At 39.5% G+C, this 24903-nt stretch overlaps 1 long non-coding RNA gene across 2 annotated transcripts in view; it reads right to left on the reverse strand.

The window, feature by feature from the left end:
* Positions 1 to 24903, reverse strand: part of LOC114013141 (uncharacterized) — a 97405-nt gene that overhangs the window by 60360 nt on the left and 12142 nt on the right. For both annotated transcript variants that reach the window (XR_008746439.1, XR_003556008.2), the window contains exon 2: positions 17371 to 17575. This is a non-coding gene — a long non-coding RNA (uncharacterized LOC114013141). The remainder of the gene's footprint in view (positions 1 to 17370; positions 17576 to 24903) is intronic.

Raw genomic sequence — 24903 nt, forward strand, 5'->3', positions numbered from 1 at the left:
GAATAAGCATCGAATTACCCATATCACTGGGCCATCTCACTAAATGCAGCAGCTGCTGCTCACCAAAATAATCATCAAAAGTTTATCTGTGAGGGATTTCAGACATTTAAATATATGGAAGCTGCCTCTGCTAATAAAAGAGATTTATATTCCATTCTGAGAGGGGTGTACACAAATTCTACAAGTCACTAGTCGATCCCACATGCAAATACACATACTCAGTGAATGCTTGTGGTTTAAGATCCTTCCTTTCATAGAAGAGAAGCATTAGCAATCTTCAGGGGCAGCATCAATGAAAATGTGGAAACAAGCCACTACGTGAGAACTTACAATGTTCTAAATCCTGAAATCCCCATGTTCCATATGGATTTGATCTTTAATTGATAGTAAGACAGTATTCTAAACATAAAATTTATTATTTTTAAGTAAAATTTAATTTCACTTTTTCTCTAGCTTCACTTCATACTTATCAACTTTCCTCTTTTAGTCAATTTACTCAACAGTAGTAGAATGCAACTGGTAGGCTGGATTTTTCCCAGTCTGTGTCTTTGGATGTAGCTGGTTGATGCTACCTACATATTACTGTGTTCCTATCACGAAATCTACTTAAAATAAATAATAATCAGTTAACTAAAATGCAGTGCTGCCATCACGAAACTGTGCACTTCACTGTGTCACACAGAGATCTGCTTATTAATGTATCTGTGGCATTGAGAATAAACCAATTTACATAGCTTGGGTGCTACAGAACTATACAGAAGAATCCTCCAAGCTACTACATAAAAGGTTTTTCATTTATTTTATTTGCTGTTTATATGTGGAGTTAATTGCTTAAGTGTTTGCAGAAACAGCGACAATGAGGCAGGTTCAGTCTTTTATCCAAAATAATGGAATAAGAACTAGTTATGTCACCAAATTTGACCCATTTAGGATTTGCAGCTATTGGATGTGCAATTGACTATCTCTTGTTCTATTTTTGAATAAAAAATTGTATTAATTACATGCATTTAAGCTTATATAAACATAGGCACAAAAGACACCCATCAATTCAAAATTTTTTGAATTGTCCTTCACATTTTTGGCCAATTTTTAAAGTTCTAGTTGGCTTTTATTTGGCTCTGCTTAAAACCAGAGCTCTACACACCACTCCAAAGCAAGCTGGGATACTTGCAGAGGCAGTGGACAGGGCAGGCTTTCCAGAGCTCAATGGAAGCTGGCCAACCAAGGTTCGAGCACTGATGAAACCAGAGCTAAGCTGTTTAACCTGACCTCAGAATATCTGAAAAAGAAATCACCTAAAAGCCTACCTGAAGTTGTAACAGCTTAGCAATTAATGTTCTCTTTGAGCCCCAACCAAAAAAAAAAAAAAAAAAAGCGCAGACCTCTAACAAATTCTATACATCTGTCCAAAGTGTATAAATATTACAAATCCAGAAGGTATCCATAAATATTGAAATGACATTATCCACATGAAATTGCTTTGATAATAGATTAGGAAAAAGTAATTTGTGTTTGGTCAGAAAACTAATACGTGCTGGTATGTTTGTATACTGATTTAAAAAACACAGTATTCAATGTAAATACAAGAAGCTCCAGAATCAGACTGCAGCATCATTATTCACATTGCCCTACACTTGGAGAAGTACGTGGAACGTTTTGCTGCCATTGGCACCACAATGTAGCAACTGAATGCAGTGTTAGATCACTGTACAAGAAACAGGTAGTTCACACTTTCCTAACATTTTAGTATAGTTTGATTCATGTCAAGAAGCTAAAGAGTGATGTATTCAGCATTTTCAAAAACAGCAGAAAAAGAAAGCCCAAATAATTCATCCATTTGCTTGGTAGCTGGAACAAAGATGGGCCATAGAGGCAGGTCCGATCTTCACAGAGCAAATCCCAGTCCAGACTCAGTCCTGAGCATGCTGCAAATTAAGCTGCTGTCTGCTTTGGCCTTCAGACAGTTTAAGGCCAGGCAGAAGAAACGCAGATATCAGTCATTTGTCAGACTCCTCTATTGAACCTCATCAATTGTGATTTTAGTACAATTCAAAAATAACTCAATCATTTCCACACAGCCAGATTTTGTCATCCTTTATGTCAGTGGAACTGCTTGCCATGTAAAGGACTCGATCACACACGGTATCTTTCTCTTCACAACTCATGTACAGTCAGAAGAAAAAAGAACATTAACAGTCAGGCCATGAATACATCATCTCAGCTTTCAACTCACTAGTGCAATAAACACATAACAGGGACTGCAACAATAACGAAATATATTTAAAAAAAAATTCTAAGGAATCAACCTTTATTTTCCATCTTTTCATCTTTCCCTATTCTACTGCATACCTTGCATGCTTTGAGAATGCAAACATGGATGAAGATCCCCATAATTGTGCTACAGATATGAAAGAAAAACAACTTTTATGCAACTGCCTTTGGTTATTGGAAGCAAGGTGCCTGTACAAAGCATGCTGCCTCTACCAAACTGAGCTGCAGCTGATCTTACAGAGGAAAAATGCTGTGCAGGAATCTCAGTCAACTATAAGTGAGTAGTGATTTTAATTCTGAGCATACTGAAAGACTTACAGCAGATAAAATGACCTATGCAAAGGGCAACACTACAGAAATTATTCATGTCAGAATGTGTTAAGTATCATTAGAAGTTTAGGTGGAATAAATGTACAGCATGACATAAGAATGATGATACTTGCTTTCCTGTTTCATAATCTGTTTTTCCTGCTCTCTAGGGATCTGCTTGTCCTCCAGTAACAATGTCATTTTTCTCTGCATTTCCCCCAAATCAGCTCTCAATCTACTCAAAAAAACATTCAAAAAGGGTCTGTTTGGTAGCTGAAGCCAAACAGAACCAACTCTTGTGACAGCACATGTGGCTCCCACCTGGTCCACACAATCACTTCAGGAGATACCTGGCAGACACATGACCATGTATCCACTCCAGTTCAGTAGCCTGTCATGGCCAGGGTGTGCACCAAACTCGGTAACTCTGAAGAATTTGGTTCAATAGCCCAGACATGGTCTGTGGGAGCATTTCCAGTCCTTGATGCTCCTAGCTGTTGAGTTTACTCTAATTAGGCTTCTGGTGAAAATGTACTTTATAATGCTCTCTTTGAACTAATGGATTTAACATAACTTTAAACTACCAAGAAAAGCCCTGTTTTCTTTTCCTTTTCTTCCTTTGTGTTGTGAATAAAACTGTTTTTAATTGGCTCAGTCTTGAGATAAACTCAACCCTTTAACAATACTTCTCATAAATTAGCTATGGTGATAAAATCAGCATGTATTGCATGCATTAGAATTACACTGAACTTTCTGAGTGAAAAGGAGATATTTCAAGGTCCTCTTCGATTCACATGTAATTTCACTGAAAAAAAAATACTCTACGTGAACTGCTGCTATCTGTTGGAAAATACATAGAAAGGCATTTGTTACATATATGGCTAGATTAGGAGTCAAACCAAGGAAAATAAAGCAGCATACTCCCTAGAATACTACCCATAAATTTTGTCCTGCAAACTTGATCTACAAAGGTGCTAGTTGTAGCTACTCATGCAATTGCTCCAGCTAGATTCATATACTGATTTGGCTGAACTTTTAGGCTTTGTGAGATTTTGACTTTTTCTTAAATGGTCTCATATGGTTTATTCCCACATACTACCTTCTCATCACTTTAAACAAGCTGTTATTTATACTAGGTAGCTCAGATCCTTTGACTAGGAACATGCGTCTTCTGTTACGATACCCCGAACAATAAATATTAGAGCACATGGCTTAGATGCAGCTTCAAATACTGAAAGATGCACCTCACCAAACTTTAGTTGTGTAAAAGACTGGCATCAAGTCCAATGTAATCATTGAGGTTTCTTCTATGCAATCAGTGAAGAAAGACACCTCCAGTGTAATTCATCTCATCCATTCCAGGATAAATTAAAGCATCCACTGGAAGTACCTGCCTCTCTCCTTTAGGGGCAACCTACACAACCAGTTCAGAACTTTCCAACACTTTCAGTTAAATGAGATGAATCCCACCCTTACTGCCTAAGGCTGTACCTAATTACCAAGAAAAAACAGAGCGTGCCACAGGATTTTAATTACCCAGCTGGGATCCTGCTGGAGCTTGCTTAGCTTCCCATTCTGCGGAAATCAAGAGCAATGGGATGCAGCGGAGGAAGCAGCCTTGTGCACTCCAAGGTCATAGCCTAAAAAGGAGCCAGGATACAGTCTCAGACAGCACCTCAGTAAGATCAGTAATGGCAGCTTACATCTATACAACCTTTCATTGCTGGGGATGTGCCTGCTTAGCATGCTGCAGTGCTGCAGAGATCCTGGAGGCTCCTTGGATCAAGCTAGTCCAGAAGCGAGGTAGCTGCCTTGACCCAGCCCCACATACCAGCTTTTCATCACAGCTTATTTGCTACTTTAATTCAGCACATTGTCCTTGTTATATGCAAACTACATGGTTCAAAGCCAGCTTGGTTATATCTTCATTTTAGATAGTCAGAATGCCTGGAAACTCACACAGACTTTACTAGTTTGTACTTTAAAAGTTGCCTCCGCAACTAAAGGATTGGAAACACGTTTTCCCTGCAGGAAAACTTATTTTCTGGAGCATAGTTGAGGCTCATGGGAGATAAAGGAGGAGAACTGTACAAGGACAAGCCCTGAACTACAAGAGAGAGTCTACCAAACCACAACAAACAAAAATTATGTCCATATTGAGGAACCTATGTGACTCCAAGGTGAACTGGTGGAACACAAGAGTCCTTTTCCATCCCTTCAAAAATTTTGAATGCTAAAATTTTCAATCACATGTTACAACCAGGTATTATGCAAACACTTGTACTTTTTGATCTATGTTTCAATGAAGGGGTTTCAAAGGGCAGTCCCTTTGTGACCTCCAGCAATGCCAGAGCTGCTCTGGGGACAGCTCCAAACCCTGGGACAGCTGGGTCATGGACACAGTCACCAGAATGTGACTGTCCCATTCTGCACTGCTTGATTTCTTCCAAAAAGTGGTACAAATACTGAAATTAACTAGGGGCTCTTCTGACAGTCAGTGAATATAGTGCTCAGTGGTGAGCAGGCTGAAGCCTTCAGCAAAGCCTGAGAGCCTGCCTGCTCCTACCTGGAGGATTACACTTTAACTCTGTAAAAATACCATTTGTCTGCAACTACCTCAGCACCTTTATTTATCCCAGGTCCTTGAGATTAAAGCAGCAGGTAAGGAAGGAGCTGAAAATAATGTATTTTCTTTGCTGCATTTTACCTACTTTTCCTGGGTCCACAGCCTGTTCATACATCCACCGGAGAGCAATGGCCTTTACCTTCCTGCAGGATCAAGACCAGAGTGAGGAGCTGCTACCACAAAGTCCTTTCCCTCCAGCCTCATACCTACACCACAGCCTTCAGTCTTGACACGAAACACGAACACCGAGCTCACACCTCTGCCACAGCAATGCTTTGGAGGAACAGCAGCTGCCTGCGGCACAGGCTGCAAGCAGCCAAAAGCCTCAGTGGGACATCAGGCAAAGGATTTCCAACTACAAAGAAGGAATGGAGGGATGCATTTCCGTACTGCACACACTCACTGAAAAAAGAATTTAAATTAGCTGCCATTGGTTTCTTGAGGTCTGAAGACTGTGAAGTTTGAAGGAATTCATATTTATTCAAGCAACACCAATGAAGAGTAGGAACTAATATCAGCACATGACTATCATCAACCTGTCTGTATGGTATATATACTGTACATCTTTCCTGCACATCTCCATCTCTGTGTTTTGTTGGATTTAGCCTGTACATTGATTAGGAAAGAGACTTGGTCTTTCTGCACATCTGCCATCTCCAAGTAAGGTTATTACCATAAAATCCTTAGCAGCAAAGGCAGAGTCACTTGGGAGACTTCTGACTCACACTTTACATTGAAAGTCAATGGTGCAATGACTTTTTGTGCTGGTTTTGGCTGGGATAGCGTTAATTTTCTTCATAGTAGCTAGCATGAGGCTACTTTTTTGTGGATTCCTGCTGAAAACAGTGTTGATAATACAGGGATGTTTTCATTAGTGCTGAGCAGTACTTACACAGAGTCAAGGCCTTTTCTGCTTCTCAATCCACCCCACCAGCAAGGAGGTTGGGGGTGCCCCAGAGTTGGGAGAGGACACAGCCAGGACAGCTGACCCTAAATGACCAAAAGGATATTCCATACCATATGACGTCATACTCAGCATATAAAGCTGGGGGAAGAAGGAGGAAGGGGGGAAATTCAGAGAGATGGTGTTTGTCTTCCCAAGTAGCTGTTACACGCGATGAAGCCTGGCTTTCCTAGGGGTGGCTGAACACCTGCCTGCCGATAGAAAGTGGTGAACGAATCCCTTGCTTTGCTTTGCTTGTGCATGCAGCTTTTGCTTTATGTATTAAACTGTCTTTATCTCAACCCACAAGTTTTCTCACATTTACTTTTCTGATTCTCTCCCCCACCCCACCAGGGGGGAGTGAGTGAGCAGCTGAGCGATGCTTAATTGCCGGCTGGGGTTAAACCACAACACTTTTTCACAGGCAGACCTCAGAGTGACGTGGAACTTACCTTTGAGAGAGAGAGAGAGAGATACTGGCAGTATCTGAGGGCAAGGAGCAGTTTAATAAACTACAGCACATAAGGCCAAATGCTCTACTTCCTAAGTGCTGTTCATGGTGTGCAGAAAGACCAGAAATGAGCTCTATATTCCCCTTCCAGTTATTCCCCAGGCATAGGGACCTCTCAACAGAAACAGACCCTCAGCATCACCTTTCCAAAAAGCTCCAGAAACAGTGATGAGAACTGACAGGAGCACAATGCTTTCTGGCAGTCTCCAGCTGACATGGAAGCTATTGCAAACCGGTAAAATTCTTGTCTTAGCTTTAACCTTCATACTGTGCCACCACCAATAATGGTAGCTGAGCAATCTTCCTTTCTTCCCTTTCCCCACAGCAGAAGAGAACCCATATCAGAAAGATTTGATCCTTTGTCCACCAGGCACAATAACAAAATTTGCTAGAGCCGGATATGTGTTTCTGATGGTTCACTGAAGTTATATCTGTGCAATAAAACTAACATTGAATTATGTATTCTAAAGATGATTTGGTATGATATGGAAAAGAAACAGTATTGTTCTATGGGCTTCTGAGCACAACACGTGCTAAAATCTTCCGTTTTCACCATCACAATAAATATATTAGTCCACTCACCGACACCCATTTCAGAATATGTAAAAGTCCTTTATAAAATTTACCCTGCTGAAGCCTGATACACTATGTCAATGAAATCCCAATCCAGTTTATTTAGGACCTGTATGAAAGGATTCTGTGGTACATTAGCATGTTGATGCCTCTCAGCATGAATGCAAAAGTCAGCCACTGAATTAAGTTGCCCTGTCTCCCAGTACAGTCTTGGAAATAAATGTCAGGCATGCTTTCATCTGTACTCAAATCTGAATCAAGTTGTCTAAAGGGAAAACATACCCTTTCACATACTTATTCACCTAGAATAAAACACTTTATAGATGGTACATGAGACTGGGGAAAAAAACATGAAGAAATTAATTCCAGCTCTGACAGGAGCAGTTTTTTTTTAATGTATGGATATGCACACATTAATATCTCTGCCTTGTTTTAAATGTCTGATAGAAACTGGCTTCACAGTTGATGCCACATCTTGGTCTCATGGGACATAAGGAGAGAACAGCTTGATCTACAAACAGAAGTGCAATTACAGTTAGTTACATCATCCTTTAATTTTTAGTAACACGGGACAATCAATCATACACTGGAAAAGAAACACCAATGTGTTTTCACCAAGGTGAAAAATGGTGCAACTAAAAAGAAATAAAGGGAAGCCTCAGTGGCTTTCTAAGCAGTTTGGGGGTGTGGGTGTGGGTGTGGAGGTGATTCTCAATAAGATAGATAAAGTAGGCTTGTGCACTCTCTGCCAGAAGGATGCCTAGCTGCACACACAGAGTTGATCCAAATCAGATTCAACATACCCAGTCCCTGAAGCAAACACTCAGCTGCACCAACTATAACTCAGATTTTTTAGAATACAAGTACTAGTAACAGTTTGTTACAGTCTCTTCCCTGTATAACCAATATATTAGCAGATTTTTCTTTTTAATTATTTTGCTATTTGGATAATTCTAATCTGCACTATCCTCATATGGCTCCTACCAATCATGTATTAAGGGAAAACATATGTTTATCAATTTGTTCAGTTTATTGATGTATTTCTTATAAGATTATATGAATGTATCCTCAACATTCAGGAGACATGCCTAAGGGCAGGCATTTTGTTTATACACAACTTGATTCAAACTAAACATAATGCAACCGTTCATAGGTGATGAGACTGCTAAAACAATCGCCAGCTCCCTTCTCAGTACTGGAGGGAGAAACAGGATTCAAAATGCAAAATGAGTTTCAGACTTAAAAATCAAATCATGTGAGCCATTCAGACCTAGTGTAAATGCCACTGAATGTTAAATCAAACAGATAATCTTCCCCCCAGGGGAAAAAAAATAAAGTTTTAAATTAATCTCCAAGCATGGGATTAAATCAGTAAAATTACAGTTTAGCCTCCCTTCCACCAACTCCAATCACAAACAGCCCAATTCTGCAGAAGACCAAGCAGCCACCTCTCACACTGATTGCCATTAACGGCAATAATGCTTGCCAGGAATGCATCTAGGGTTGTTATTTATACCACGGTTTGCAATAAGGAAGTAATCATACTCATAACCAAATACAGAATCAAAATATACTTATTTCGCATTTCAGGGCTAAACACAGCAAAAATCCCTTTCCAGCCCTGCTTTTTCTACCGCAGTGAGAGTTTTAGTTAAATGATGGCATTTCTCACAGCATTCATGGTCAGCACTGACTGGCAAAGAAACCAGCCCAGACTTGACTCTTCACTGCACTGTTCAGTCTACCGTTAGCTTAGCAAGATGGAAACAGCCACGACCTCACTGTCACAGTTTCTCAGACTGTCTGACAGTAGTTGCTGACTCCTTTGCAGGACAGTGAGACAAAGTCATTGCCGTTTTAATAGGATTGCAGAGCAGTTTCACATGCAGCCCTGGTACAATCATGCTGAAATCAAAGAAATAGATCATAAATTAATCCTTTAGTGTAATAAATAGTAATCTTAGCCCACCCACCAGACACACTGTGGAGCAGAACTGATGCAGGTGCTGTGTGCAAGGGAACAGCCTGAAGAGCGACACCAGTGTGTGAAAGCATTTGTGTAGACATTAAGTCCTTTCTCTGAAGAGAGCCTAAGCCAAAACAAAATGTTCTCACTGTATGGTGGTTATCCAAAGTGGCCTTGCACAAAACACCCTTTACAACCATTTCTCACTCAAGCCTTCAGAGCTCTCCTCCCTGGTGGTGTCCCTACATAATGTACAAACACAGGCACACTCTCAAGGGTGCTTCTTACCTTGAACAACTTTCTGTCCATGATACTGGTTCAGGAAAGGATTTAATGGCATATATCTATTCTTTTTTAAGGAAACCTGGAAACATGTACCTGAACTACAACACTCTCCAGAGTAAGTTTCTTCTAGAAGAACAGGATGGGAGAAAGGATGAGCCATCAACCCTCCTCCATCCTTGAACAGACAGGGAAGGAGGTTCAAAGAGGTGAAGCAACTTGCCAAGGGCCGGTCAAGAAGCCTGTGAAAGAGCTGGGCCCTAACACTAGATGCTGTTAATCAGTTTAATACTTTAATGCCAAAACATTTTTTCTATTAGAAGAGTCATCAAAAATTACACAGGTATTTTTAGTATGTAATTGGATAGAAGTAGACAACAGTCAGGTGAACGTTATACAATACTCCAAAACCAAGAAAGCATACATCCATCACTGGAAAAAAAATGTGAAAGCTATGTAATGTTTTACTATGGCATCCTCATTTTATAATGTTCAGCCCACTGATCCCATGGAAAAAGCTACTATGAAATCATTCAACAGAGCAAGACTGTAAGAATTATTAGGATCTGCAAAGTATTACTAAAATTATTGCTACTTAAAAGTTTCTGAAGCATGATATTAAACATCTGTACTACTGTTGTGTCAAGAATTTGAAACATTTGTACCTATGTAGTACCTCAAGTAAACAGAACCACATCAAAGGAAATAACTGACAAAACCTTCTAAGTATACAATTTAGTTCACAGGCATGTTTTTACTATTTTTTATTCCTTGCAACCTCTTAGTAAGTTTTTATTTTAAAACAAGTTGCTCAAGAACTTGACTTTATTCTTTCACTTCATGAAAAATGTGTAAGAATTGTTTCAGCACTCTGTAAAATTGTAAATTTGTAGATTTGTAATTTCGCATCTGTAAATTTGTATCTGTAAAACAGACCTTCCCCTTCAGCTAGAATGAGTAAAAGGACACTTCCCTTATGTCAGATTTTGTCAACAAAACATGTAACTTTCCTCAGTTATTTTCATTTCTCTTCTCACCTACTCAACAAGTTCAAATTACACAACTGGCAAAATTGAGAGTCCCATTATCTGAGTTGCAGGTCAATTAGTTCAAAGGCAGCTGGGAGTAATAGGCATCTTCCAGGACATGTACAGAGAAGCAATGAAACCTTCACACTTTGTTGTGGGAAGTCAGTCTGCAAAAGCTTTAAGGAGAATTAAAATGCGCAGGAATAATGTTCTGTTTCATTCGATGCATTCAACATTTTAAAGCTGAATGGCAGAGATGCAAGCTCAGGATTTCTTCCTTGCTGCCTGCCAAGGAAGCCAGACCTTCAGCCCCTTCTTTTACTTCAGTCTACTTAATGAATGGCAACACAATACAAAATCTCTGATCCAGCTCTAAACCCATTTACAAACCATCAGCCTACAAAAGAGTGTAGATCCTGAGTTTTTTTGCTAACAAGCTAAGCCCAAAATAAGCCCATTCTTGTCTTTGACATACAGATGTTAGCAGAGAGGCACCATTTTCCTCTCTGGGTAAATACAATGGAAAGTTTTTTTATGTAACTGGTGAAGCTGCAATGAGCTCCTACCTACCATTATCATCAAGTCTAAACATCTATGATGACATCTATACTAAAACTTCCAACTTTTAAAATCACAAGTTATATCTCTTTTTCTCCTCCGAAGAGTCATTAGATGCCTAACACAAAATTCAGTTTGAAGACACAGATCAGAGAGCTGGATGAAGATCAGGCCTAGGCCATATTCTCAGTTAAAAGGATGTACTAAGGAGCTAGGTGAAAAAATGTTAAACTTAACTCAATTTCTGACAAATGTTCAATTCATGCAAACATTACCACAATGAGGCATTTGTAACTTTTGTGCTGGAAACATGTCTTAGATCTGTTTGCCATTTCAGAGGATGGGTGAAGAATGACCTAACAGGAGAGCAACATGGCAAATTATATTGTGTTGGCCTCTGAAATGAGGGACAATTATGTTTAAGTCCTTGTTCCAAGCCAGAGAAAGCAGAGATTCAGACCTTTACCGTGATGAACTTTTAGTGCCCTAAATACCTGAATAGTTTCTGTACCAAGATAGCAGGTTTCTGGTTTTGCTCTCATTATTTTCTAGCAAATTTCAAAATACCTGGTTTTCCCTACACTAGACCAAGACCAACAAGAAAATCTAGGTTCAAATTATATTTTGCATACCCAGAAAGCTTTGCAAACCCAGCTCATAGCTCACCACCCGCACTCAGCCCCGGCATAAGTGATTCCATCAACTTGCACAGATCTGTGCTCGTTTTCACAAGGTCTGATTTAACCCTGACCTCTAAACTGCTCTTGGACAGACCTCAGAGCTGCTTCTATTTAATATTTTGTACCATAAGCAACTATTCCACTATTCAGCATCAATTTAAAATCAATTGCACAGCACCACAGTCAGCCAGTTATCTAAATATACCCCAGATAGGTAAGGCTCAATTACACTGGATAAGTGAAGAATACATAGAAGAGATTCATCACCAGCTCAGATGGATATCAATAAAAGATGTAATCAGCAAGGGACTGCATGAAATATAAGAATGTGGACACATTTTGTGAGTTAATTCTCCTGTATTTCATTAAAACCAACTTTTAATCTTTTCTTAACTTTTTTTTATATTGATGAATTGGATGGAGTGAACAAGACAAGACTTTCCAATAAGTCTAAGTCTGTGTACAGAGCCCATGACCTAGCCCATAATAACCAGTGAATGTTTTTGCCTTGTTCTTGGCAGAAAACAGACCACAGCCAACACCCAGACCACTGGAAAATTTTGTCTTGGCCAGGGCCAAGGTGTGGATCTCACTGGTGAACTTCTCCACGTAGATTTCTCTTACCGTCCCCCTGGCCCTCAGCACGGCAGGTCCTGGCCACAGGGCAGCAGGTTCCATGGCTGGCACAGCAGAGCCACACCTGGAGTACAGCACCCAAAGGTCAGACCTCAGCCAAACCACCCAGCTGGTTACAAGAATGGATTGAGCAGCACCAGGATAAGCAAAGTTCAGTGTGACCAAAGAAACAGGATGGAAACTCTGATTTTATTTCCCACGCTAAGCACCCTGAGAGTGCACTGAGAGATACTGTGTAACAGACCAGGAATCTTGACTGAATCTTGACAACTCATTTGGTATATGATATACTTATTAGATACTAAGATCAGCTCAAAAGCAATGGGAGAAACATGCTGAAGGAATGTTCCTTGTGACAAACAACAAGCCAATAGCAAAAAAAAAGAGATGAACAAGAGAGACAGAGACAGGAATGGGTGAGTAACCATTATACCTCTCTTCTCTTACATCATCTTACTCCCAGGAGAATTTTATTGGGTTTAGAAGTGTTTGACATAGTTATTCTTCCTATTTGACAGTTGCAAAGACAACTGGAGTTACAAATTCTTCTTATACTGGAGTTTCAATTTTCTGCCACACACAAATGTAGAAAAGCAAGTAAAAAGAAAAATGTTTTAGGTTATCTATTGTCAGTCAAAGCCTCAAATTCACTACATCTGCACAGTGGCGTAGTTTTGTGATTTGTTTTTTTAAAATTTAAGTGCAATAAAAAGCTTTTCTTCTAGATTCAATAATACGGAAAGATTTGGAGCGCTGCATCCAAACAAGTTTTCAGCAGTATAAACATATTTTCATCTTTTATTAATACTATTATTACTACCACTATTATGTACTTTTTTCCAAAGCTTTGTTACCTGTGTGAGTTCTGTCCTTATCTATCGTGGAATCATTTATTAGTCCTTTACTCCTGGGAAAAGGAGAGGTTTCCTTTTCTTCTTCCTTGAACGTTATCTGCTCCCAGACAAAATGTAACACCTGCTGGTTTCTATCAATTACTTATGAATAGAAAAAAATAACGCTATAGTTGATATTGTATCTCTTTGTGAATAAGTCAGCTAGTATATTTTTCCACAGAACATACAATTATTATCTACACAATACAATCAAACAAAATAAGGACCAAGCTAAATCCACCTTTGTAAGCAAAAGGAGTAGCAAATGTAAAAATAAGTCACTTTACAGAGTGTCCTGGCCCTAGAGATCTGCAGACAGGTGCTGGAAGCTCTGCTGGGGGTGACAGGCAGAGGCAGTGACTGCTGGTGTGATGTAGTGCCCAGCCCACCCCATGCTGTGGACCTCAGCCCTGCAGCACCTGCACAAGGGCCAGCCCTTGGGCTCACACCCTCGAGGCTGCTTACTGCTTGGGTTGCTTGCCTCCCTCTATGGGGGATTACGTGGTGTCAGGCACCCTCTGTACCAGGAAGGAGGAGAAACAGCTTAACAGACATTTAATAAGCAAACTGGAGGAAGGCCAGCGTCACCTATGGGCTGCAAAAGTAATTCAATACCTTCGGCATCCCATTTTGTCAGGGGAAACGTGCTGGGCCCAGCTGGGGCTGTAAGCCTGTGCCTCTGTGCACATCCCGCTTTCTTCAACGTGCTCTCTTCAAACACACTCGGGTGTTCTGCAAACATTTGCTACCACTAACACTGTTAGCACTGACCAGAGTACACTAATCAGGTGCAAACACTGTGCATTGACTGATTGTTGAGATTTTGTCCACATATATTATTGGATAATGTTTGTTGAGCATTTGGATGACTATTATTTACTTTGTTGTTTGGAGTACTTGGTTTCTCTAATACAAATTAAAATCTACAAAACAGGAGGGAAAGAAAGAGGGGTGATTCTCAAACCAGTGGAACCCACCATAAAAGCATGAAAGCTTGCCATAAAAATGCTTTCAGGATTTGCAGACGCAAGTCCATGCAAATGCTACAAGAATAACAGCATGAAAACAATAACAGAAAAATGCTGGCACAGAGGCTCCACCTAACAGCTCAAAGCTTCAGAGGGAGGTTACAGAGCCACAAAGGAGCAGGCTCTTGCTCAGGCCAAGGCACATTGGTATCTACAGTACTGTGCAACACCCCTGCAGCACAGCACATCTGGAAATCTGCTCCCCCCTAAAACCAAATTTTTTTCTCATATGGAGTTAAACCAGACCTATTTTCAGTGTAACCAATATGAATAATTTATTCATATTTTAGTGATTATAATAATCTCATAGTCTTTCCTAACATAGCTCTCAACTCATACGGAGGTAGCAATGCCGGAATTAGGCATGGGTCTGGAGATTCAAACAGAATTGAGCTTTCTGAATTCTGAAGATTGCAAACAGAATTTGTACCATCCTATCCTTGAATTAAACTAGGAGGCTCACTATGTTTCTCGTTATTACAGGTTCAGGCAGGTTTATGTCAGAAAACAGAATCCAAACCAGCAGGGGAATCTCAGCAAGGAGGCAGAGGACTGAATGCACATGGTGAGTAAATTATCCTCTCATCTTCCAAACTGCTCCCTCTGGATCGCATTAATGACATGCATTAGCTGTGTGCACCAGCACAGAAAAAAATTAAGCCATGTTTCTGAACAATAAATTATCTCTTTATCAAGAAGCTATAGGTGGACTATATAGATGGCAGCAGCTAGACAAATAAATTAAATTGTCAAATAAACAATTTGTGAACTTCATCTTACTTCCAAGGATTAACTAATGTCTCCATTTGGGTTCTGTCCTCAGTTTCTGTTATAGGCAAGGTAAAATTACAAGTGTTTGTGACACATACAGCCTTGCTGGGCCACTGCCTATGTTTCTCTGAATAAAGAGAGGATTTAAATTTTTAGCATTCCTGGGTTAACAGGAGAAGAAAGAGGACAGAAAAATATTCAGAAAGCTCCAGTAAACTCACTGAAAGTCCAAGACATCAATCCAAGCAGTTACTTTCCAGCATAACCTATGATTAAGTGACTAAGTGCATCTATCAACATTGTAGGCTGCTAAATGCACTGGGAACCCACCACTGAACTTGAAGATAAAGATCCATGGCAGGGCAAGACAAGACAAGGTGGACAAGCATGAGGACTCCACTCCAGTCCCTGAAAAAGTTACAAGTGCTTTACTACCACTGGCAGGGGAGAGAAGACAGGCCCGCTGCCCTGCATCAGTCAGGGCGGTGGGCAGCCCATAGGGCACTGCCCCAGGAAGGCTGAGCCCTAGTGCCAGGCAACGGGATTTCGGAGATGCCCACTCATCCCACAGACGAAGGGAACAGGGGTCAGTGAAATTCATTCACTGGGAATCACATCTGTGCTTATCTGGCAATCCAGCCACACACGCACATGCCACCACCCAGGAGCAGGGGCTGTAATGTCAGGTTTTCCTCAGGGAGGTCCTTGACTCTTGTGTAGAAGGTGGGTGGCAATGACAACACCAGACTCATGATTAGGACCACGCTGTGTGTCCTATAGTTTTCCTATACTCCCAGTTGAAGGGTCCCAGTGTAACGAAACTCCAGCACACACTGGAGGTGCTACATTGCCTATGGTGTCAGTGGAGATAAGAAGACATCCACTTCCTCAGTGAATACTGGTGGGTTTTCTTTTGCCAATTTCAAGATGTTTCCAGACTTATTTGGGATACTCAATGTTGATTTCCAAAATGGTGATACTTGTAAATATTGGTCTCTTGGGTTTCTTCTAAACAACCCTAACTAAACCTGCTAAAATGGTATTCTAGCAGATGAAAATGTTTACCAGTTGAGGTATTTTATTTTTTTTCCCATGAACAATCTACAAACTTCATTTGGAAAAGGAATGGAAACAAGACAAAAAAAAAAAAAGGGCAGAAGAGTAATTTTAGAACAAAAAGCAAGCCTTTCAGTTCCCGCAAAACTCTATACCTACAAAAGCATTAGATCACACATCATGGCAATGCAGTAATTTCCCCTCTCAATTTCTACCAGTGGTCAATAACTATTTCAGGTACTTCTAAAAGCTCAATTTTAACCATTTTGAAAATATAGTATGTTGTTAACTCAGAAAATTACTTGTGTAACATCTTTCACAAAAAAAGTCATTCATTAGAACAATAGTGTAGAGAATGGGACAACAGATTTATATTCCATGAGGCTAGTTACAGACAGGACAATCATCCTGTACTCTAAATGTCACCGTTACAAAAGTTTGGTATAAACTAGAAGTGTCACACAGTTAGAAACTTTTATAAAGGAAGTCTTGAAAAAGAATAAACATGAAACCATTTGCAGCAAGCCTCCAGGTTTTACTTAGATGTGCACTCAACTTTGAAGAGCCAATCTACACATAGTCCTTGGCCAAATTGTGCTAGTGCTTAAAACTAACAGAGCCTTGCTAAAACTGTGTGATTTAAATTGTCCTGGGTTATCTTAAACTTTTCAGATGACCTCCCACTGCACAGCACCACAGGAGTGAATTGGTTTAAAGCGCATTACATCCTCCAAGAAGTACAAAGTTACTACCAGAGCCTTGTTTCTGACCCAGAAACTAAGAGACTGCCTTTTTACTACAGAACAGATGGTAGCAGGAAATCAGCATTAAAGCATGCATCCTACTATCATCATTTAGCACTGTTCCCACTTTTTACATGTGGTTTTCCTCTAAAAAATGCAATCAGAGCATTGTGAGAATTGCATTTTTGTCTTCTCTTATGGATTTGCAGGTTAAATACCTCAATATACCTGTAAAAGGTCTTTCTCTTCTAAATCTCAGGCCTACAAATTCACTCTGGAGAATTGGAAGTCAAGCTGGCTTGCTTCCATCTTAAACATTAGTACCAGACATAAAGGTTTCACAAGCCAAAATTAACTTGTACTTGTGCTTCTGTAAATTCCCTACTTTTAAATCAAACTTTTAGTTTTGAACACCACATCAGGTTAATTGTCTTAAATGGTTCTCAGGGCAAATATTTAAACTTGTGGAGCTGAGACTGGAGGGCTAGAGATTTACCTGAGCACTGCCGATGCAGGGACTTGGGACCCTGATGAATGTTGTTCTATCAAGGGTCTCTGCTACTGGTGAGCCCCACTCCGCACACTCTTGCTTCAGTCTCTGAGCAGGAATTGCTGTGACGTCTGCTTCATAGTCTCCAAACTCCTTTGGCCCTCAGACTGCTGGCTCAGACACCTTTTCTTCCTCTTCCTCACATTTTCCCCTGAGGAATAACATGTATGGTATCTTTAATAAATAAGATTTCCCCTGAAGACAGGTTACAATTGAGTAAGTGAGGAACTGAATTATTTTTGTTCGGTCCAGACACAAGCATCAGTGTTTCTGTCCCTTGTATAGCAATACATGGAGGTGGTGAGGCAGCGCAGCAGTGCCCTGAAGCCATACCTGCCCTGCTAGGTGCCTGATGAACCCAAAAGCAGGCACAGTGTGTTCCCAGAGCCATGCTCTGCACCCCTATACTGCCTAGGTCACTTGTGCCTCAGTGACTTATCTCCCATAAGGGCATGCTGACCACCGTATCAGTCTTTCTGACCCACGTATGGCCATATTGCATGACTGCAAGTCATTGTGGCACTTAGGGCAGGGGGCAGAGGCTAAACAAGAGCTGGCACATCTATTCTTAACTCTCCTTCCTGATACTAAGCACACACTCTGCTCACACTAAAAATTTGCACAGACTCAGTTAATATTCTCCTGAACTCCTCAGGGCTTGCAGAAAGCTGCTTCGGCATTGGCTTGTGTCCAGAGATTTTGGACGAGTCAGTCTGGGACCAAGTACAAGCTCAGCCCGCACTGGCAGCACAGCCAAACTGCTGCATGCAGCCGCGTGAAGAATGGATTCATTTCACGGGTAAGCAAGGGAAACTATTGCGAGACCTGCCAATCAGGGACATTTCATGAAAACTAATTTCACCTTTAAGCCATATCACTGAATCTTTTGTAAACCCATTATTTTCAGACCAGCTGTAAACACTACAGCAGAAATTCCGGAAACCCAAGAAATTTCTGCAACATAGCATTTTTACCTGTTTATGAAATATTTCCTAGTAAAGCAGACAATGTCTTGACCAAAGGAAGCCCCAGAGAAATCTGGTAGATCTCCCTGCTTATTTGGATGCACAAAGCTCCACAGCAATACTGGTACATTTCTGAAATAGCTGATGGCAAGCCATGCTTATTTATTTGTTCAGGTCTACAGGTTCAAATTGCCTCAGCTAACTTACTCGGAACTAATGCCATTATAAATGTTTGTAAATGTCAGAGATTATCCTCTTGGTTGGTTTTATATTACTTACTCTTCAGTGCTTTAAAATGATACAGTGCTGTCCTATTTAAAAGTAGACTTTTTCCTAATACATGCAAATGCACCAAATTCAAGACTTTCCCATTGTTTTGAAGTTCCTCGAATGGCAGAAAAAATCACCATCCTGCTTCCAGAAAGGAAGCTTCATTGTACTTCCATTGCATTTACTTAGGGAAAAAAAATCTGCAACAAATAATAGTTTTAGATTGCAGATCTGAGAATGTTAAAGTTCTTACTTGTCTGTCAGGGAAGAGGCATAATTAAATATATAATTGTAGTATATACTGAGATTTACAGCAATTTAACCTCTCCTCCCCAGAGTTATCAAAAGAGGAAGATAGAGGTACCAGCAGCACTTCTAGGAGTGAAGCCAGATCGTGCTTGCTCTGAAAAGCAAACATTCCCCTCCACTACTTTGTCTCTAAAATCCCTTTTAGAAGAACACTTAGAGAGGGAAATTTTATTGAAATTACTACAGAATTTATACAACAAGTAGTCCAGGTCAGGTAATAATACAATTGCTCTTGTCATAAGCAACACCTACCATCACATAATGGATTCAGACCATATTATCCTCTATTTTTATTTCTGAACTTTAGGTACAGTTATGCTCTCCTTGAAATGTAAAGCAGTATCTATAAAGAAATAGGGTTCAAAACTGTCAAAAAACACAAAACCTAACCATACTTTAAGCACTAAAATTACACAGCTCTTCTGTACCTACAATCAGCATGAGCCTTACTACTTAGAGAATGGGGCTACACCCAAGATATAACAATAGGAATTCATATATTCAAAATTTGTGCATTTTTCTGCTTCTTTCATATTCTTAAAAATAATTTTAAAATTTCCTTCTCACCCTAATAACCAAGGAAGCACATCACTGTAAATACTCAGTAACACACCACAGCACACTTTTTAATCCTAAAAAAATGTGAGCAATAATGTAAACAGCAACACATGTATTTTTCTGTCGGATCACTTCAAGAAATTCAGGTTGTGCAAAAGCAAAAAGCAGCATTGGAGCAAAGGAGCAAAAAAATTACTTTGAAAGAGCACATATAGAAAAGCACTTCTGTCATTTTCAATGTCATTTCAAAAATTTGCATTAATGTTTGGAGTTATCAGCTAAGGACTAATGTTGGTGATGACACTAGATATACTCTAGAAATAGGAGCCTCACTGTTCAGAGAGGGGGAATGAGATAATGGAGACAAATCAGGGGAACTAACTCTGAAATCATGTATTTGTCAAAAGCATTGAGTGTTCCTATGTTTGAGCAAAACTTCCTACTAAACCAATTTCACTGCAACATACACTTCTTAACTAGGCACAGTTTATGAAAATCTTGAGACTGATATACTTTATTACATTCAGTAAGCCACTACACAGTCCAAAGTAATTCCATATTTATAAAATTTTCCCATTTAAAACAGAATAAAAATTCTGTTTACAATGGCAACAGTCCTATCTAGACACCCAGATGTTAAAAACAATCCTTTGTGAATACAGTTAATTCCATTCTAAAATACAGCTTATATTATGATAGCAAAAGAACTCTTCTCCCAGTATAATATACATCTTCCTTGGAAGATGTGAGGGTTTCACCAGAAAATCTTTTTAAGTGATGACAGAAAGCAATTTCTGACATCCAAAAATGATAAATATTCAACACACAAAATAAATTCTTTATTGTCGCCTCGTGAATGAATGAGAACATGAGGTTTTTTACATGCTGGATGAGTTCATAATATCTCCCTTATGGTTTATTTGAACTTTTCCGGAGAAGAATGATTTGCCTGGCCACATTTTATTACTTATAGAACATATTAGAGGGATTCTTCCTTCCTCCCTGAGACATACTGCAGGTCTCTGCCAATGTCTCCTGAACACCCTTCTTTTACAGGAGTCTTTCTTCAAAAATGGCAAAGGTGACCCCATGCAGATGAGGGATGATATGCAACAAAAAACCTTAAGCATCATTAGCTATGAAGATTCACACTGTTTTAGGCAAACTACCAAAGACGAGCGAGCAGTTTGCTGGATTGTTCAGTGCACTCTCACCAAATGTGAGTTAGGAACACTTTATGAGAAATGCACATTGCAGGATCAGCACAAATGCGTATCAATTCAAAATGCCTTCCTAAATTCATGGAAAAGCACCTTTCTCATTTGTTTCTCTGAAAAAGAATTTTTCTATACAGACAATAACTGATATTGAGAAGTTTCCTAGGGCTGCTAGATTCAACATATTATGTAAATGATGGAATTCATAACTTTTCTCCATCCAAAATGTAATTATAACTCTTCTCTGTGATACAGCAACAGATAATCCTTCTCTTCAAGGAGACAATCCTAATCAGGTTAACCTGAATTTTGACATTGATTTGCATAGAAAAAATATTGGGACCCTGACTACTTATGCATGAAGCAGCAGTTACCTGCCTCTAAGATAGTTCCTACATCAGTACTCATCTGCCACCTTGCATGACTCTCACAGCTTCCAAACTGAGCTTCTGATGTGGTCTGATTTTCACATCACTGGTCCAAAGTCAGCAGCTATTATCCATAACTAATATAATATGACAACAGTTCACAACGTCTCCCTCTTCAAATGCCCTTAGTAATTGTCATCATTCAGTATTTAGAATTATGCATACTGGGAAAATGTAGTTCATCAGTACAGAGTCTACTATGCAGAGGTTCCTCTCAAACCTTTATTCTTGAGTTCTTAGAGACAATATGAGCTCTGTGGATGTCAAGTGCTTCAAAACAAATACAATTCAAAGCAACATCCTTGATAATATAATAGAAGGAATTTTGACCAAATTGCCTTCTGTTTGCATGCTACCAATAAAAGCAGACCACACTCAGTTCGTATTACTTAAGCCAACATCCCATTAGAGTAACTCATGAGATCTGCAGCTAACTTTGCCAACGCAGCTCTAGATTACAGAAGATGAATACTGACAAATAATGACATATAATCATCACTTGTGTTCTTCAAGGTGTGTTATCCTGCTGACCGGTTCTTTCCTTCCCAGTGTCAAATTTTTCTTTTACAACATCTCTTCTTCTGCAACAGAGTCAATTAATATCCCGTTTCCCGTTGCACTTAAGTGCAAGTAGCCTGATTTTGCTGCCCTTTCTCACCTAAACAGCATTTTTGTCACATGAGCAGATCCACTGAATATAGTAGTACTGGTACAGCAAGGTATTATGTGAAATCGTGTCAGGGTGACAGAACTGAGCCCTTCCTGTTTAAACAGAGCTTAATTCTCAGGTGCACACCACTATTGCCCGTTTCCACTGCCCTGGCAGCACAAAAGGACCTTGAAATGGGTGAAAATAGAAATGATAGACCAAAACCAGGCCCAGCCCACACCCACTTCTGTGTACGCATACTGCAAAGCCATTAGCAAGGTGCACAGTGTGAATGATGGAGACACAGGTGGTGTTCCTGTGCAATGAATGACTGGACAGGCGTGTGTGTGACCAAATGTCTTCAGCAGTAAAAGCAATACAACAGTCAGTGCTCTGCTCCTTTATCAGAGATTCAAATGGCCAGCCACAGATCCTTGCATAGAAGAGGGAAAGTAAAATGCCCTACAACAGCAGCAACTACAGCCCTTAGCCCACCAGTGGGAGTCCCTGCGACCAGATGAGCTTTCCTAATGCTACTACAATCTTTAAAGCCATATTGGTCTATCACAAATGTTGAGACATGACTGGAGGCCAAAGAAGCACGGCTCAAAACTTAGGAAGAGAAAAGCATCACTAAAAAAATGAAGCATCACCTGAGAAGACTAGCTCTGAAGAAAATTAATTCATTTGCTACCAACGATATGCAGTTTTTACTTAGATCAAGGCAAAAGGTTAAACATAGGTTAAACATACCACAAGTAGAAGGTAGAAATGTAGAAGAGCCTTTGGGCAAGCTCCTCTTCTAAAAAGACTGACTCCACCTCACCTGATTTCTCAGCACCTTGAGGTGAGAGAAAGCATTAACAAAAGCAGTATTTTTGCCTCTACTCTGACATCTTGAGACTGTGACTTGGTCAGTCATCTGAGTAATAAACTCACCATCCCTCCACCATCAAATATTTGACAAGGTGTTATTTTATCAGGACTAAGCAGCACTGATTTTTACTTTTTTTTTTTTCAAATTAATTGCAGAGGGTTTCTGAAGGTAGAAGTCTTTTCAGTTTGCAGACAACATGAGCAGAACAGAAATCTTTAAAGATAATTAAAAGGAAGCCAGTCAATTTCCACATACTTGATTGGAGCTAAGTTTATACTGTCACTGTCCTTGAAGGCATCCTCTGTTTGCATGGAGGAAAGAAGTAGAGGATATTTAATCTTATTAAAAGCAAAACTATATGTATCAGTGTCCTTACTCTGCACTAAATCATTTTTTATATTCTCCAATAGAAATAATTTAACGTACCCTAACATATTGAAGTAAGTTAAGTAGAAACAGAAGACTTCCATCAGAACCAACACAGACCTGTTTGTTTAACAATGCCTCCTCCCTTTTTGGGATGTTAACCTATCTAAAGATCAGGTTAATTTTGCTTTAATTTTTAAGGGTTAGAAAAGAAACAGAAAAGAAAGTAGGCAAAAAGAGAAACGGACAATTTTTCAGATGAGACTTAATTGGAAGAATACGATGATTGTATGACCAATGTGACCAATGGTGATAGAGAATACAGCCAAGTACAGAAGAGTTTTAAATGAAATCCCAAAGCAAGCAGACAGCATATGCAGTTAAATAGAGATAAATTTGGAATGAGACTAGCAGCAAAAAAAAACACCTCCAAAATCTCAAAACCTTTTCTGTTGAACAGAAAAAGTAACATTAAGCTAAGCGAATATGGAGCAAGAGGTGAAGGAAGCAATGTACATCACTAACAGCCAACAAGACTACATGTTTTTTATAGCAAAAAGAAAAAGCTTGCTCTGTAGGTGGGACTCGTTAGTTAAGATTCAAATTCTTGCCTATATAAACTTATAGTTCATAATCGGAGATGCAGTTTCTTGTCTTTAGGGAAAAAGTGATTTCGAAGAATGGCGGCCATACTGCAGATGAGATAGAAATCTATAAAGTGTTAAAGTAGAATAGCTATGAACAGGATCTAAATGTCTTGAAAACTAGCCAAATTTTCCCAGTGTGATTAGATCTAATTAGTGCTAAGCTTTCATTAAAAACCCTTTTTTGAAATAAATTATGTGTAATTTATTACATAGCCCTTTTTTTCTTTTTTATGCTGCCTTTATAGAACAGCTGGGTGCTTTAAATTTATTGCCTTTTATTAAAAAATTCCTATTGAAAATATATGAGCTAGCTTGTTGCACCTTTCAGCACTAACTCAGCTACAGGCAGACAGCAATTTTGTCAGCCTGGAGAAGTGCTTGAATTATTGCTCTGCTCTTGGTGTGGCTGATCCTGCGTTTAAGTAAATCTCCCAGGACTCATCAGCAAATCACACAGTATGCTCTATTCAGTACCTACCGCTAAATTACCTTTTAGGACCCACACAGAGATTTCATTAGTCCTATTTCCAACTCTTAAAAGTTACATTCAGAGATTGCTTGAATTTTTCTTTCCTTTATGAGGATTCTCAAATTCAGACATGACACTTAAAGGAAAGCTCAAGTATATTTGTCGAAAACCTGAGGGGAGATGACAGATTTTTTTAGACCATCCCAGAAAGCTTAGATGCTTCATCCTTTTCTTTAACCATACTGACTAAAATCATACATAACAACAGGGAGTCAGAACAGAAAAAAAAAAAAAAACAAAACCACAACACACTAGTCTTCTAATTTAGCACAGCTTTATCAGAGCATTATTCTTTCACTGTTGGAAAGCAGAGAGAAATGGTACGCACACTGTATTTGTCCTGAAGAGGTTGTGTGAATCTCTACAGACATCTCAGCAATGAGACTGATGCAAATTACAAAACAGTACCTCACTGAAAAACAAAAAGAGGTATTTCTGGAAGCCAAAGTGAGAACGGAGAGCGTTTAAGTCTATTTACCTAAGCAATCACAATTCACAATTCAAGGCAACAGAAGCCGTATAGTAAGTATAATCAAAGAAACTCACTTGCTGCTTGTCTAAATACTTCTAATAAATAAAGGGCGGGTGGGGGATGATGTTCTAAAGAAAGAGTACTGATCTATTGGCCTTAACCAACATATTTTCTTTCAGAAGTCCTGGTAGT

Source organism: Falco peregrinus, chromosome 3 (genome assembly GCF_023634155.1).
Source record: "Falco peregrinus isolate bFalPer1 chromosome 3, bFalPer1.pri, whole genome shotgun sequence".
NCBI classification, from domain to species: domain Eukaryota; kingdom Metazoa; phylum Chordata; class Aves; order Falconiformes; family Falconidae; genus Falco; species Falco peregrinus.